This window comes from Thunnus maccoyii, chromosome 18 (genome assembly GCF_910596095.1).
Source record: "Thunnus maccoyii chromosome 18, fThuMac1.1, whole genome shotgun sequence".
Classification (NCBI taxonomy): domain Eukaryota; kingdom Metazoa; phylum Chordata; class Actinopteri; order Scombriformes; family Scombridae; genus Thunnus; species Thunnus maccoyii.
Genome location: NC_056550.1, coordinates 24211948 through 24225268, shown reverse-complemented (window position 1 = coordinate 24225268; position 13321 = coordinate 24211948). Strand labels below are relative to the sequence as shown.

The 13321-nt window shown below is 41.9% G+C and overlaps 1 protein-coding gene across 8 annotated transcripts in view; it reads right to left on the bottom strand.

Annotated features, from left to right (window-relative positions):
- The window catches only part of syt3 (synaptotagmin III), a 37520-nt gene extending 32062 nt beyond the window's left edge, over window positions 1-5458 (bottom strand). For all 8 annotated transcript variants that reach the window (XM_042391616.1, XM_042391615.1, XM_042391613.1 and 5 more), the window contains exon 1: window positions 5163-5458. The gene's annotated coding sequence lies outside the window, so the exon portion shown is untranslated. The remainder of the gene's footprint in view (window positions 1-5162) is intronic.
- Window positions 5459-13321: the final 7863 nt, after the last annotated feature.

The window sequence follows — 13321 nt, the reverse complement described above, 5'->3', positions numbered from 1 at the left end:
AAAGAACGATTGTGTACGAGTAGCAAGAGACAGAGGAAGAGGGAGAGAGAGTGGGATAAGAGAGATGCTGACATTAAATTGGAGGTGAGACAGATAAAGAGGGAGGGAAAAAAAAATTGGAGCAGAGAAGGGCAGAAAAAAAAAAAACATAGGAAGCTGGCGGCGAGGGTGACACAGCAACAATGGTAATCAAGGGTTTGGGGATGCAATTTACTACAAGCAAAATATTTACAGACGCTGGTTATTCACAGATAAATATGCCTACAGAAACATGTTGACGAATCATTTCAGATAGCACCGTGCCGAGAAACGCACATTCCTAGCGTACAGAGCAACACTAAACCTCCCACAGACCCTCCATTGACTGCTGTTCTGCCTGGGATCAATACTCTCAGGGAAGGAATACGCCACAACACAGACCAGTCGACCAGTAAGGTCACTGTCTGATTGGACAGAGGAGACAGGGCGGCATGCAAGGTCACAGTCTAATCACACTATAGAGAAAGGAGAATCAGTATACGAGGGGTCCTGTCCAATCACACAAGAGACACCGGAGGGGAACTGGAAGAGGTCAGTGCCCAATTATGGAAGACGATGGCCAATCAGATTATGAGCTAAATCCGGGGGAAAAAAGGGCCAGTTGCGCCAAAAGACGGGAGCCAGACAGCCAGTAATCCAAATTCGAGGGTAGATTACATCAGCTGAGGTGGCTAAGTGATAAAAAGGCTGCAAGTTCAACCTTGCACAGGTGTCAACAAGTCCTCCAAATTAAACGATCCGATACGTCGTTTGACCGCGTGGACTCCAGAATGACACATAGGAGCATTTTCTGATCCGTAGCTTTCCAAAACAGATACAAATCACTGTTGAAAAATAATTATGTTTTATGATGTGTCTGGTTAAGCACAAAAACAACTTGGTTAGGTTTAGGGAAAGATCATGGTTTGGGTTAAAATGATCACTTTGTTAAGGGTAGAATACATGTGGTATGGGTTACATTTATTATGTCCTTAAAGGGGACATATCATGCACATTTCCAGGTCTATATTTTTAGATTGGAGCTTTACTAGAATATCTCTGCATGATTTACAGTTTAAAACTCCTTATTTTTCACATAGTGGCCCTTTATGCAGCCCCTCAGTTCAGCCTCTGTCTGCAACAGGCTGTTTTAGCTCCTGTCTCTTTAAGGCCCACCTCCCGACGAGTCACTCTGTTCTGATTGGCCAGCTCTTGGAAGCTTCCGGCGACTCCGAAGGCTACGTCAACAAACCACGCAACAAACTATAGCAGTAGGATTTCACTACTTTTTCTTTATCTTTACTCAAAATATAAACTTCTCAAATATATACGTACATGTTCGAGCCGAAATCTTATCCAAAATATGAGTAGACAACACATGGAAAAACCTTAGTCATCAACCTTAGCAACCAAGGCTACCGAACAGATGTGATGAGCAGATGTCAGCTTGTCGGCAAGGTAGAAAAAAACATTGCAAAGAAGCGTTCAGGGCAGGTTGACGCCCTGCTTTTGACTTGCAGGTGGCATTTCTACATACGTTAACCTCTGGTTTTGGAACTTTAAACATATTTAACATAGATATCCGACATCAAAACAGCATATAAATAACCAGAAAACCAGAAAAGCATAATACGTCCTCTTTAAAGTTAGGCGACCTTGGCTAAAATAATAACCACCGGGTTATGGTTGGGGAGCGATCGATCATAGTTACGTTTTCCTGTTTTCTACTGTTGGGTTATAGCCTACATCCACCCAACCACCTCCGAATGTGGAAATTATATTGACACACAGTATATATATGTCATCTAAACCGCGCCACTGCTCCAGGTCATAATTATTACAGCCGCTAGATGGCATCTGTCACTTAAGCATAACTATGTGTTGTTTTTGGGTGACTGACATTACAACCTACTGTGTCGTTTTTCCTTGGGAGGCCAGTCTCCGGGGGTCTTTGAGCACGACTCCAAACCCCCCGCCCGTTAATCACTAGGATAAGAGCATCAGCTAAACATCTTATTTTTAATGGCTCAGTCCAGCCGTTACATCCTCTATCTAGCTTATAGGCGATAAAGCAGATGAGGCGTTCATGTTTGTATCCCCTTATAATGAAGGGATCATTCTGGTATTTGCACAAGAAGGAGGGCAGATTTGGATCCGCCCTCAGGTGCACAGAGCTGAGAGAAAAACACAAATTAGAATAAGGAAATACATACAAAATGTGAGGGAATGAAACAACTCAGCACAGACAGGGCTCCTATTTCTTATTGCTGGGACATTCACTGATAAATATTTATCTAATATCAAATGTATTCCCTCACTCTTTTTTTTTTGAGTAGTCGTATTGGATTTATTTTTTTGGCTCCTCATGCAAGAATTCCAGTGGTTTGCTCCCCTGCTTAGAAATTCCACCGAAAAACAGCCACAAACAAACAAAAAAACTCCCCCAAGAAGGGGGCGAATGTGAATTTGATAAAACCCAGGGGGCAGGTTTTTCAGTAACAAGGATCATGTTAGAAAGTGCGAGTGAAATGTGAAATCTGTATGTGGAATCTGTCTCTGAGGGATGAATCACACACCTCAGCTGGGTTTGGGAATTACAGTGATAAGGCATTTGAAACGCTGCTGTCTGCTGAATAAGAAGTAAGAAGAAACTCAGATACCTGCCACAAACCTGTGATCTATTGCAACCCGCTATCATCATTTGCCATCTCATTTTCCATTCAAATTACACATTTCTCTGGGTATTGAATTATTCATTACAATTCAATTCAATCTTTATTTATATAGCGCCACATCACAACAGAAGTTATCTCAGAGCGCAGAATAAAATGCGGAAAATGTGAGACCACCGCAGTTTTACTGTTTACTACAACTGGATCAATATTATCAGCTGTAGCAGTGGAAACAGAAGTTCTGGTATTACCTTGAGGTTTTTCAGAATAAAATTTGCATGTTTACCTAACAACAAGGCAGGTTTAAGATCATATTCTTATTAAGTTTTCATAAAACCCTCTTCCAATCTCCTTCTATTCCCCTCCCCTCTATATTTATTAAGCTTGGACTAATAGGAATTAATTTGCTGCAACTATATTTATGGGTAGAAAATGAACACCTTCATAATTGCAAAATTTAACTGCACAAAATTCAGACCCATTTTTGTGTGGGAACATAATGCTCCTGTAGACAAAGGAGACTAATCCATTGGATATACCTAATAGGATGTTTCAGTTGGATCTCATTGAACCTGCTTTCAAGTCCTCCCATCTGCTGCCATGCTCTTTCTTTTGTTTTCATCTGTACCTGGAAGTCATCTTTAATTGAACCTCTCATCCTTACCCCGAATGCTTTTGTTGTTGTTTTAAAGTCTGTAAATTTGCTTGTGTTTAAGCCAATTTCCCACTCCTTATGACTGTGCCTTTATGGGAATTTGAACAGTGTTTCCTTTAAAAAAAAACAAAAAAACAAAAACAACATTGTCATCTCCAGTCAGCTGTACTATACAGACTGGTGACTTGGCCCTTTGACCTGCACCTCTCTGTTCCAGACTTTTGATGCTGTACCCTTGCTGGGCCGTATCATGTTTTGTACCACCTCAAATCGATGTACCCGTGTATCCTTAGATCATCCACCATTCGTCAGGACTCTTTCTGATTCATAGAGGTCATGACCTCTCTCCACCGGCAAACTGGAATATCCTCCTTTTTTGTTTTGCATCACTTCCTTTCGAGGCCACAAACGATGTCTGCCTCAGACAACGCTATCATCGCTCCTCTCTGCTCATTCAGCTGTGACGGATTGATGCACAAGGGTAAACAGATAGGGCTACTACAACATATCTTTTTGGTTACTCCAGTGGAGCGGTACTGTGTTTCGCTCGGGACAGAGACGGCGCCGTATGAGGCCAAGATTGAGCGTGGGGATATTAATGTCTATTGACTAGTGGTAATAGCTTTGCTGAGCCTCCGCCTCGAGGTTGTTCCAATTTAGCCTGTCCTATAATAGCTCCTGGACACCCTTTCAGCAAATAAATAACATGAGGTGGGAGAGAGTGGGCCTTAATATCTGCTTAAGACCATATATCTCTATAAACATGCAATCAAACACCCGTTCACATCCAAGCAGACACCGGCTCCTTTTATCTCCACCTATTTCTATCCCACATTCACACATTTCAAAGGTTCCCGTTCAGGCTTTCACAGCTTTCTACCACTCTGAGCCTGTTGGAGCTGCAAGTGTCTAAATTATCTATAATGTGGGACAGGAAATAGAAAGCAAGTGGCCAGCCAGGAACCCTGGGATATTGGTGCCGCTCTTCCTGTCTCTTGCACAGCCAGTGGAGCTGCAGAGCGGGACCTATTTACAGACAGGGAGTGTAATCACACACACACACACACACACACACACACATACACACACAGACAACGGGCCGCCCTCACTTCATTTTTCACCTACCGCTATGTCAGAGTCGGTGAGTCAGTGTGTCTCAGTGGTTGAGGTTTTTTTTTTTTTCTTCTTCCCTCCTCATTTGCATAAATATGATTCTCTGTGTTGGGAAGCCAGAGAGCAACTGTGCCTTTGATGGTAAAGGGGAGTGGGGTGGGGTGGGGTGGAGGAGGTGTGGGTGTGGGTGGAGGGGGAATTACGCACGTCTTACGCACGTCAACCTGTCTTCTGTGTGTTTTCTGCGTGCTTGTGCGCGCACCACCCCCCCCTTCTGTCTGTTCACCTTATAATAATAGCGTTCGCGTACAAAAAAAAAAGTTAAACCCTCCTCATCAGTGAGGATAGCTGAAATTGATACACTTGTAATACAGATACGAGCCTGTTATCTCTTCTATAGGCTAGTGCAGCCTACATAGCCTGTACAGACTGCCTCCACACAACATGCATCCCACTATATGCTCGAAACATATACCTACCGAAGGCAGAATGCAACATGGAAGAGCTAGGATGATGCACAAATAATATACATTAAACATTTATGGAAAACAGACACATGCTGCTAGATTTAGGGCATATTCAGCAGAGCCCAGTGCGGGATACAGGATCAAAGGAGATATGATGCGAATAACGCACACATCGCAGATATCACAGACCCGAAATGCATGCTGGCCACAGGAGTAACAAAAGGAATATCTTCCTACCTTGGCATTGCAGAAACCACTGTCTCCCTCTCTGTCCAATTTCCGATTTATGAGCTCCTCCGCTGTTTTAGTCAGATGCGACGCTTGTAAAGGGGCATTCCGCCCTCTTTCGCTTTGTCCACCCCCCTCCTCTCTCTCTCTCTCTCTCTCTCTCTCTCTCTGTCTCTCTCTCTCCCTAAGACGCACCGAGCAATAAGCCCCGCAACCGGGATGGCAGACTGAGAGGGAGAAATGAACAATATGATATCTCTCCCCTCCCCTCTCTACCTTCCCGTTTCCTGTGTTCTTCTCTTTTATTTTTCTCCCCTCCTTGTGTATTTTCCTCCTCTCTATTTCACTATCCCCTCCCTCTCACTCTCTCACTCTCTCTCTCTCTCACTCTCTCTCTCTCTTGGTTGCTCTCTCGCTCTCTTTTTTTTTTCCTCCCTGTGCTCTGAATACTAATACTCTGTCTCTCCTGTCACTGCCTGTACAGCCTGGCCAGTGCTAAAGACATACTGATGTATGTGGGGCGTGTAGAGAGAGAGAGAAAGAGAGAGAGAGAGAGAGAGGCAGAGGTGGAGTGAATGTGTATGTGTTTGTGTGTGTGTGTGCTGGTGTGTTTGTGTGTGCTAGTGGGAACCAGGGGGGGTGCATGGTGTGGAGGGTAATGGCCACTCTAAGCCCAGAGGGTACATGGATAGGTTAAAAGGGCCTAGGATCTTATTTGGTCTTATTAGAGCTGTGATTAGATAATAATACTCCTGCCGATGCCCCTGGAGAGGTGGTGGTAGTGTTGGTAGTAGGTGGGTGTGTTTGGGGGCACATGAAATGTTGCTCCTTTTTATGGTAACACGCCTGGGAGGAGGTGGGGGAGTGTGAGAAAGAGGAGGAGGAGGTGGTGGAGGTGTTGCTTGGATGTCAAGACAGTCGACAGTAGGGTTGAGACGGAGGGGCCGATGTCGCTCGGCTGCGAGCCAAAAAAAGGACATGGCTGTTCGCCTGTATGTATGCGTGCGGGTGATGGTGTGTGTGTGTGTGTGTGCACCATGGAAACCTCTACAAGAAGAGCGAGAGTAGTATACAGATGCTGTGATCTAGTTAGAACAAGACACAGCCTTACTGGAGTTCTGATTAGATTATGATATTCCTGCAGGCCTCATTTAAGGAGAGCGGAGGCACATAAAAATGTTTCTCTGGTTTATGGTAACGTCATCAGAAGGATAACGAGGAACCTACACAGTCGCTCAGGAACAAGTTTAGACATTGTATCAAAGTTTTTGAAATGGTGTCCCTCAGGGTGCGCTTTTGGGTCCTTGAATTATTCGCAGAGAGCCAATTAAGAGAAACTGTAATTCAATTATCATTCGATTTGTAGATCAGGTGGTGAGAAAATGTAACTGGAATGTCAGCTTGATATCCAGATATCCAGATGTCCGGTTCTGTATCAAATAGCATCCATCAACAGAAATCTCATCAGATCTATCAGAGAAAATAATTAGGAGGTGGTCTGTCGTCAAACGGGGGATGTAATCCTTCGGGTGAACGAGTTGAAAACATGTGTGAACCCCTGCATTAGGGTTTCTAGCCTGCTGGCTGCTGACATGGTGCCAACTTTAGCAGTTATGTAAGGCAAGTCATCCCTCTGCCCCTCAAGATGTTCACTGCATGTGTGCTCGCTGCCATAATTAATTAACATAGCGAACAGTGTGTGCTTTTGATTCTTCTCCTCCGTGCGGTTCAAGATCGCCAATCATTCAATCATAGCTGTCTCCACGGTGAGTACGTTATTACCTCGATTCTATCGCTTCCTGTCACTGCAGATATTTCACTTCGTCCTGCACAAGAAAATGTGTCAGTGGTCATGTTTATGGTTAAACCGGAAGCTTGCGCATTCATCATTTTTAGTCTAAAAGAAAGTCCTCCTACTGAGAGTTCTGTTGTCGGTATGGAGGCAGGCACCTTCATATTTAAAGACATCACACTGATGAATTAATCATTCTCCCAGCTTGTGCCCAAACAACACCTAATGGGCCACACAGCACAGAGAACATCCAGGCCTTATTATAAACTTTAGTTTGGAAATTCGACAAGCATTTGGCTCAAAAACTGTTCTAAATGCATACTTTTTTTAACAAAAAAAGGTATAATCAAACTGTTATTTAATCATAACAGTGCTAATTACGGGCATTAGATGGGTTTTGCAAGGGGAGGGTGGGCGGACACTTGAATTACCTTTGCTTAAGTGAATCCAAATTTGATCTGGTGCCTTTTTATCATGGTAATGGAGAGCAAAGATCAAGACAAAAGATTTCAAAATAGGTCTGGAATCCAAAGGGTCACATTAAGAGAGCGTTCAAGACTAATGTTCCTGCTGAGCATTTAGTGATCTACATCACAAGATTTTATCACACTGACAAAATAATAAAATCTTGTCACTCCTTATAGCTAACAATTTACCAAACGGACAAAAATAACGTCTCAAGAGTCCTTTTGTCCAATGATTTATTACACTGACCACTTAATAATATATCTTCTGCCCTATGACTAATACAGTAACTTGTCACACTGACAGAATGATAATATCTTGTCAGTCATCACATATTTCCCTCAGAAATTAGGACTGATATTAAACACGATGCACGTCCCACCTAGTTTAACGAACGAACACCCCGCGATTACGTGTTACTGTCTTCGTCATCATCCTGGAAACAGTGATGGTTAAAGAAGGATGCAGGATGGAAAAATAGCTGCGTTTGGAACCCTGCAGCGAGCGATGATTGACTGATAAATGAGAGTAAACAGTGACCTCTGTTAACTGTCACAGCAGAGCACAGACAGAGGCTGAGACACACAACAGAAGAGGACAGGGACGAATAGTCAGGGAACCGGGATAGAGACAGAAGACAGGAGAGGAGAGGGGAGGAGAGGAGAGGAGAGGAGAGGAGAGGAGAGGAGAGGAGAGGAGAAAATGAAAAGTTAAACAAACGAGACCGAGAGAGGAAACTAAAAGCTCGGCCGGCGGCGGCAGCCACTGTCAGACTAGTCCTTAAAAACAGGCCAGTGGCATGACAATATCTCACTTATATGGGCCAAATTATCCACTCCTGCAAGTGCACTGAAAACACACTGAGGCACTTGCTTTCACACATAAAATACATGCATCTAAACATCTCATATGTGCAGACATATTAAAGAAAGTAGACCGAGAAATGCCGGAGGGGAGAAGAGTCCACAGAGAGAGATTAAGAGTGACTAAGACCACGAGTGTCAACTCAGTAAGGCAAAAAGTGTCTGAGTCCAAATATTTTAATGCAATGTTGTTAAGAATAACATTAAGAATAAGGTCACAAAATGTGTTAAAAATTTATTTGACATAAAAGAAAAGAAAATGTGCTAAAGGGAGCATTCAGGGCCAATGTTTCCTCCAAGCTTTGCACCTAATAATTCATCACATTGACCACATAATAATAATTTTTTCATGAGTCTTCGGTCCTTTTTTTTCACTTTCATTTTGTTGATAAAAGCAGGTTTGACAGTTTCTGCTGACAAATGATACTAGATGTCCTGTTCTTGTATCTTAACGGCCAACGAGTGCTGCAACAGTGTAGATCTCATGCTGACATCGATTAAGGATCTCATCAGCATTTAACTTCTTTAACGAATAGACATGATAAACCAAAATACAGAGGATGTTTGTTGAGGTAACAGTGGTCATCAACATTTATGATCCCGTGTGGTGTCGTAGACGTACAGTAAGAAGTATTTACATCAGCTGTTACATACGTCACTGCGTGTTTGCATGATTAGCTTGCCACTATTGTTGTACTACACTATGCCACTATACTTATGTGATACCTTCCAAACAATAGCAAGATAAGAGACCTTTGCTTCCAGTTCATCCCTAAAGGATTTGGCTTTATTATATTTTTCCTATAGTCAACAAATCTCATGTGCAGAGCCAAACCAACAATTAATTGACCCTACTTACAAGTATTACGTGATATATCTTATTCCTCTGTGCTGTAGACCTCCGTTGTTGTCTACAAACTATTAAAAACACATCAGTGAGCCACATCGCTGCACTGAGTGACACGTTCCTTCATTGTGAAGATTACAGTCATGTTAGTTTGCTTAGAAACTGCTCCAGAGCTAGCTTGTTGTGCTACATATCACAACGCCTTCACTTTGTACTACATTGTTAATTTGTCAACTTCAGTCAAGAGGTTGTGACGTGTAGCAGAACAAGCTAGAAGCCTTACACAGAACTACTCTCCTGAGACTGAAAACGTGATCACTGTTATTAGTCTTTGGAGACGTTTCCAAACAAACTACCATCACCATAAATCTTCGTGGTGAAGGAACATGTCACCCAGTGCAGCGGTGTGGCTCATTGATGTGTTTTTAATAGTTTCTGGACAACAACGGAGGTCTACGACACAGAGGAATAAGGTATATCAGGCTTTGGATACACACACGATACTTGTAAGTAGGATCAATTCGTAACTATACTACTATACTTGTTTCTTACCCCTCCAAGCAATAGCACGAGAAGGGACTTTTGCTTCCAGTTTATCCCCAAGACAGTTTCTCCTCCATCCATTTCCGGGTGGAGGCTTAGCCTTAAAGGCATAAAGTCAAGGACCAAAAGTCTCCTGTGCACTGTAAACACAACAGAACATTGAAGAAGTAGCAAAAAGAAACCAAGTTACCAAGAGGTTTACTTCACATTTCTTTATGTTTAGTTAAGAAACAGTAATTTAGTTGCACTGGGAGCTTTTTGAAGGTTGTTCCAAGTGGGAGTGGAGATGAAGATCCTCAAGCTGACACCTGTTGTTGATTTAAAAGAGCTGGTTTTTGCAATTCTTTTCTTTAACCAGGACACCTTAATTGAGATTAAAAATCTTCAAGAGTGTCCTGGCCAAGATAGGCAGCGACAACAACGAGACGAATGACACAAAAATATAATGTATGTCTTAAAAACTACATCAAAATATCAGAGTGAAAATACTGCAGTGTGAATCATGAAATTTAAGATTCCTAAAAACAACCCAATAGCTGTTTTTGAAATAAAAACGAATAAAATCAGTCTGAAACAACTCAATGAGACTAATACATCAGGCTCTAAAATACAACTAAAAACACTCGACAGCCAGTTGAGAAGATGCAGCAGTGATTTAAATTCCCAAAGAGGAACCAAATTTTGCAGAAAGTTGCAGAAAGATCCAGGCAGAAGGTAGGTGCAGCATACATAATGTAAATTCATGGACAAAGGTCGAAACACCGTGATGAGCTAACCCTCTAAATCCAAGGTTGCTCGAGTGACCATTCACATACATCACATGTGTTGGCTGACATCAGCCGACTCGGGGACTCACTGCGGTTTATTAGGCACATTACCTCACCCGAGCAAGGTCAGCGGGGGGGAGTTATGAGGCACTGCCGGGCAAAAATCTCTAGCATATTAAGCTTCTTTCCAAGGACTGTAGCCATCGGTTCCTGACTCTTTAGGGCTTTTTGTAGGCCTTTTTTCCCCCCTCTCCTCTTCCTCTTCTTTGCATGGGTTTGTAACTTGGTCGCCGCATCTCTGATGTTAGGCAGTTAAAGAGTAAGAAAAACACAAGTTCAAATATAATAGAGATTGTAGATTCTGATCATGGATCCACATCCAGTCATTGTATCATCTGAGACAACTTCCTTAAGTTATAAAGAGGATCTTACTTTTATTAACTTGGCGACTAAAAAACCATTAACTCATTCTCTTCTTGGACTTTTACTGGTGGCAAGCAAATCCTCAGGTACATCATGGAGCTGCTAATATGTACTATCACTGTTATTTGAACTTAATGACAGATTCAGGTTGACTAAAAGACAAGAGAGAAGCAAACCAGTCGCCTCCTCATTGGAAAGATTTCCGTATTTATCAGCAGATTTATTTTTCACCTTTAATTTAACTACATTCCTCAACATTTAACGCTACGTCTCCCACCTAAAGTAGAGGGGGGTTGTCCCTCTTGGCAAGGCAAGACAGAGGAGACGGAGACAGACATTACTTACAAAGCTGTGTCTTTGTCTGTCTGCTCTGTTCCTGTCTTGTCTTGCCAAAGGGGAAAGACACTCAAAGTTGCCAATAGCTCGCTAAGTTTTACTTTCTCAGCAGTATCAACAAAACAGAGCATAAGTGGAATTCAACTTCAGCAAAACAAACTCCTGTGGCCAAACAAGGGACAAAGAGAGAAAGGGGAACTATAGTTTATTACGATTTTATTTGATTTTTGGCAACTTTGGCCATCAGATCTGTTGGTTATGAAACAATTGGCATCACCGAAGCAAGTCATGAGATCTCCAAATATATACAGTCTATATACAAGATGCCACGTTAGATAACTGGCTGCCACTACAACCTCCCTCCATGTATTCTTCCTCCTTTTGCAGGTTCATATAGAAGGTTTGCCTTATTAACGTTAATCCCAAAGTAATTAGTGGGGAGTAGAACAGCTATATGTCCAAAGAGAGCAAACAGTTGGTGCCTAAATTGCAGGTGCACGGGACATTAAACATACTAATTTAGTAAATGTATCAAGAGAAATTAAAGTAATTGTCAAAATATGGACCAACTGCACTGACAGATAGAAACAAAGGTCATAGCTGAAAGCTTTTAAATATATTATATGTTGGATTGAAGTGTGACAATTCAAAGTGTGATTTATCTTTTATATGTTAAACAGAGTCTGTCATGTGTCCTGGTAAAGGGCATCACATGACAGTACAGCTCAGTACTGTTGCAGGAGGTTTGAGCAGAATCTTTTCACCATTATGCAACTCGCCCCGTTTTTTAAGAAATGAACATACTGTAGAGTGAATTTTTGTGTTAACATGGGACGCCACATATAGTGCCCAGTTTTACTCTGTTCCAAGCTCCCAGGCCACTAAATATGCATCCTAGTTAGTTAGTACCTTGGTTTTGACTTGTATTCCACTAAATTCAATCCCATTTGAACTTAGAGTCTTCATCAAAGACCTCGATGAAGACTGAAGATTGGTCTGCTCGATTGCCTACGCTCAAAGAATAAATTCACTAAGTTTCTTCACCTGAGTGCATTAGTTTCTTTTTCAATGGTTGTCTGCATCACTTAAGGACAAATATTTAGCAAGACTTCCTGGATTTTGTTTTTTAACAAAAATATATATTAGCATTAAGACCAGAAAGATAGGAAGCTATAAATAAACTGTATACTTAAATAATGTTAGAACATATAAAACATGTGATAACAACAGAATCACCACATGGGTCATTAATATAGGACTTGCAGACCAGGTTTCAATTAAGGATTCTGCTCACACGTTATACAACCTGTAACTTTATCGTCCGCACAATCTGTTTTCTGATATAATTGTATTTTATTCTGAGTGCCGTTATATCCTTTGACAATAAAGAGTAGCACAAACAAAGCATTTATTAAAACTGCCTTGGAATATTTAATAAAACAATATTTCTCTTGAGAGTTTGATTCACTGTACTTTAGCCCGAGTCGTTATTTGTTAAATTTAAAGTTTAAAACGAAACTATATCACTGAATTAGTTTAACATCACACGTAGCTCACTCTGACACATTTCCTGTAATGTAATCTAATTCTTCTATATGTATATTTGCACTTTCTCTCCAAAAATCTTTTCTGATCATTCTCATCATGATCACTTGTTACCATGACAACTCTCTCATAGGACCAATCGCCCACCTCTCTCTTTCTCTCTCTCTCTCTCTTCTTCTCTTTCACTCGCTGTCTCTCGCTCTTTCTTCTATCGCTCTTCATTTTCTTTGTCATGACTCCCCCTCACCCAAAAGCCACCGCCGCCGCCACCACCGTCTTTAATTTTACTCTTCTCTCATCAGAGTATTACATTCGCTCCTTTTACCTAATGAATTTCTTTCTTTCCTTCCTTCTTTGATTCTTTCTTTCGTCTTATACCCTCAGTAGCATCACCAGCTACAGTAGCAGCATCTGGCATAGAAACCCCTCCAGCGAACTCAGCGAGGTCAGTCCAGTCTCTCGGCCAGGCTCTTTGGGGGTTTCTCCAACCTCCGTGCCCTTTTTTGCCTGGAGCAGTTTGGACAGGCCCCGTATGCAGTATGTGTTAAGGTCAGGAACCTCAAAGTCCTCTTGTGAACCCTAGTGGC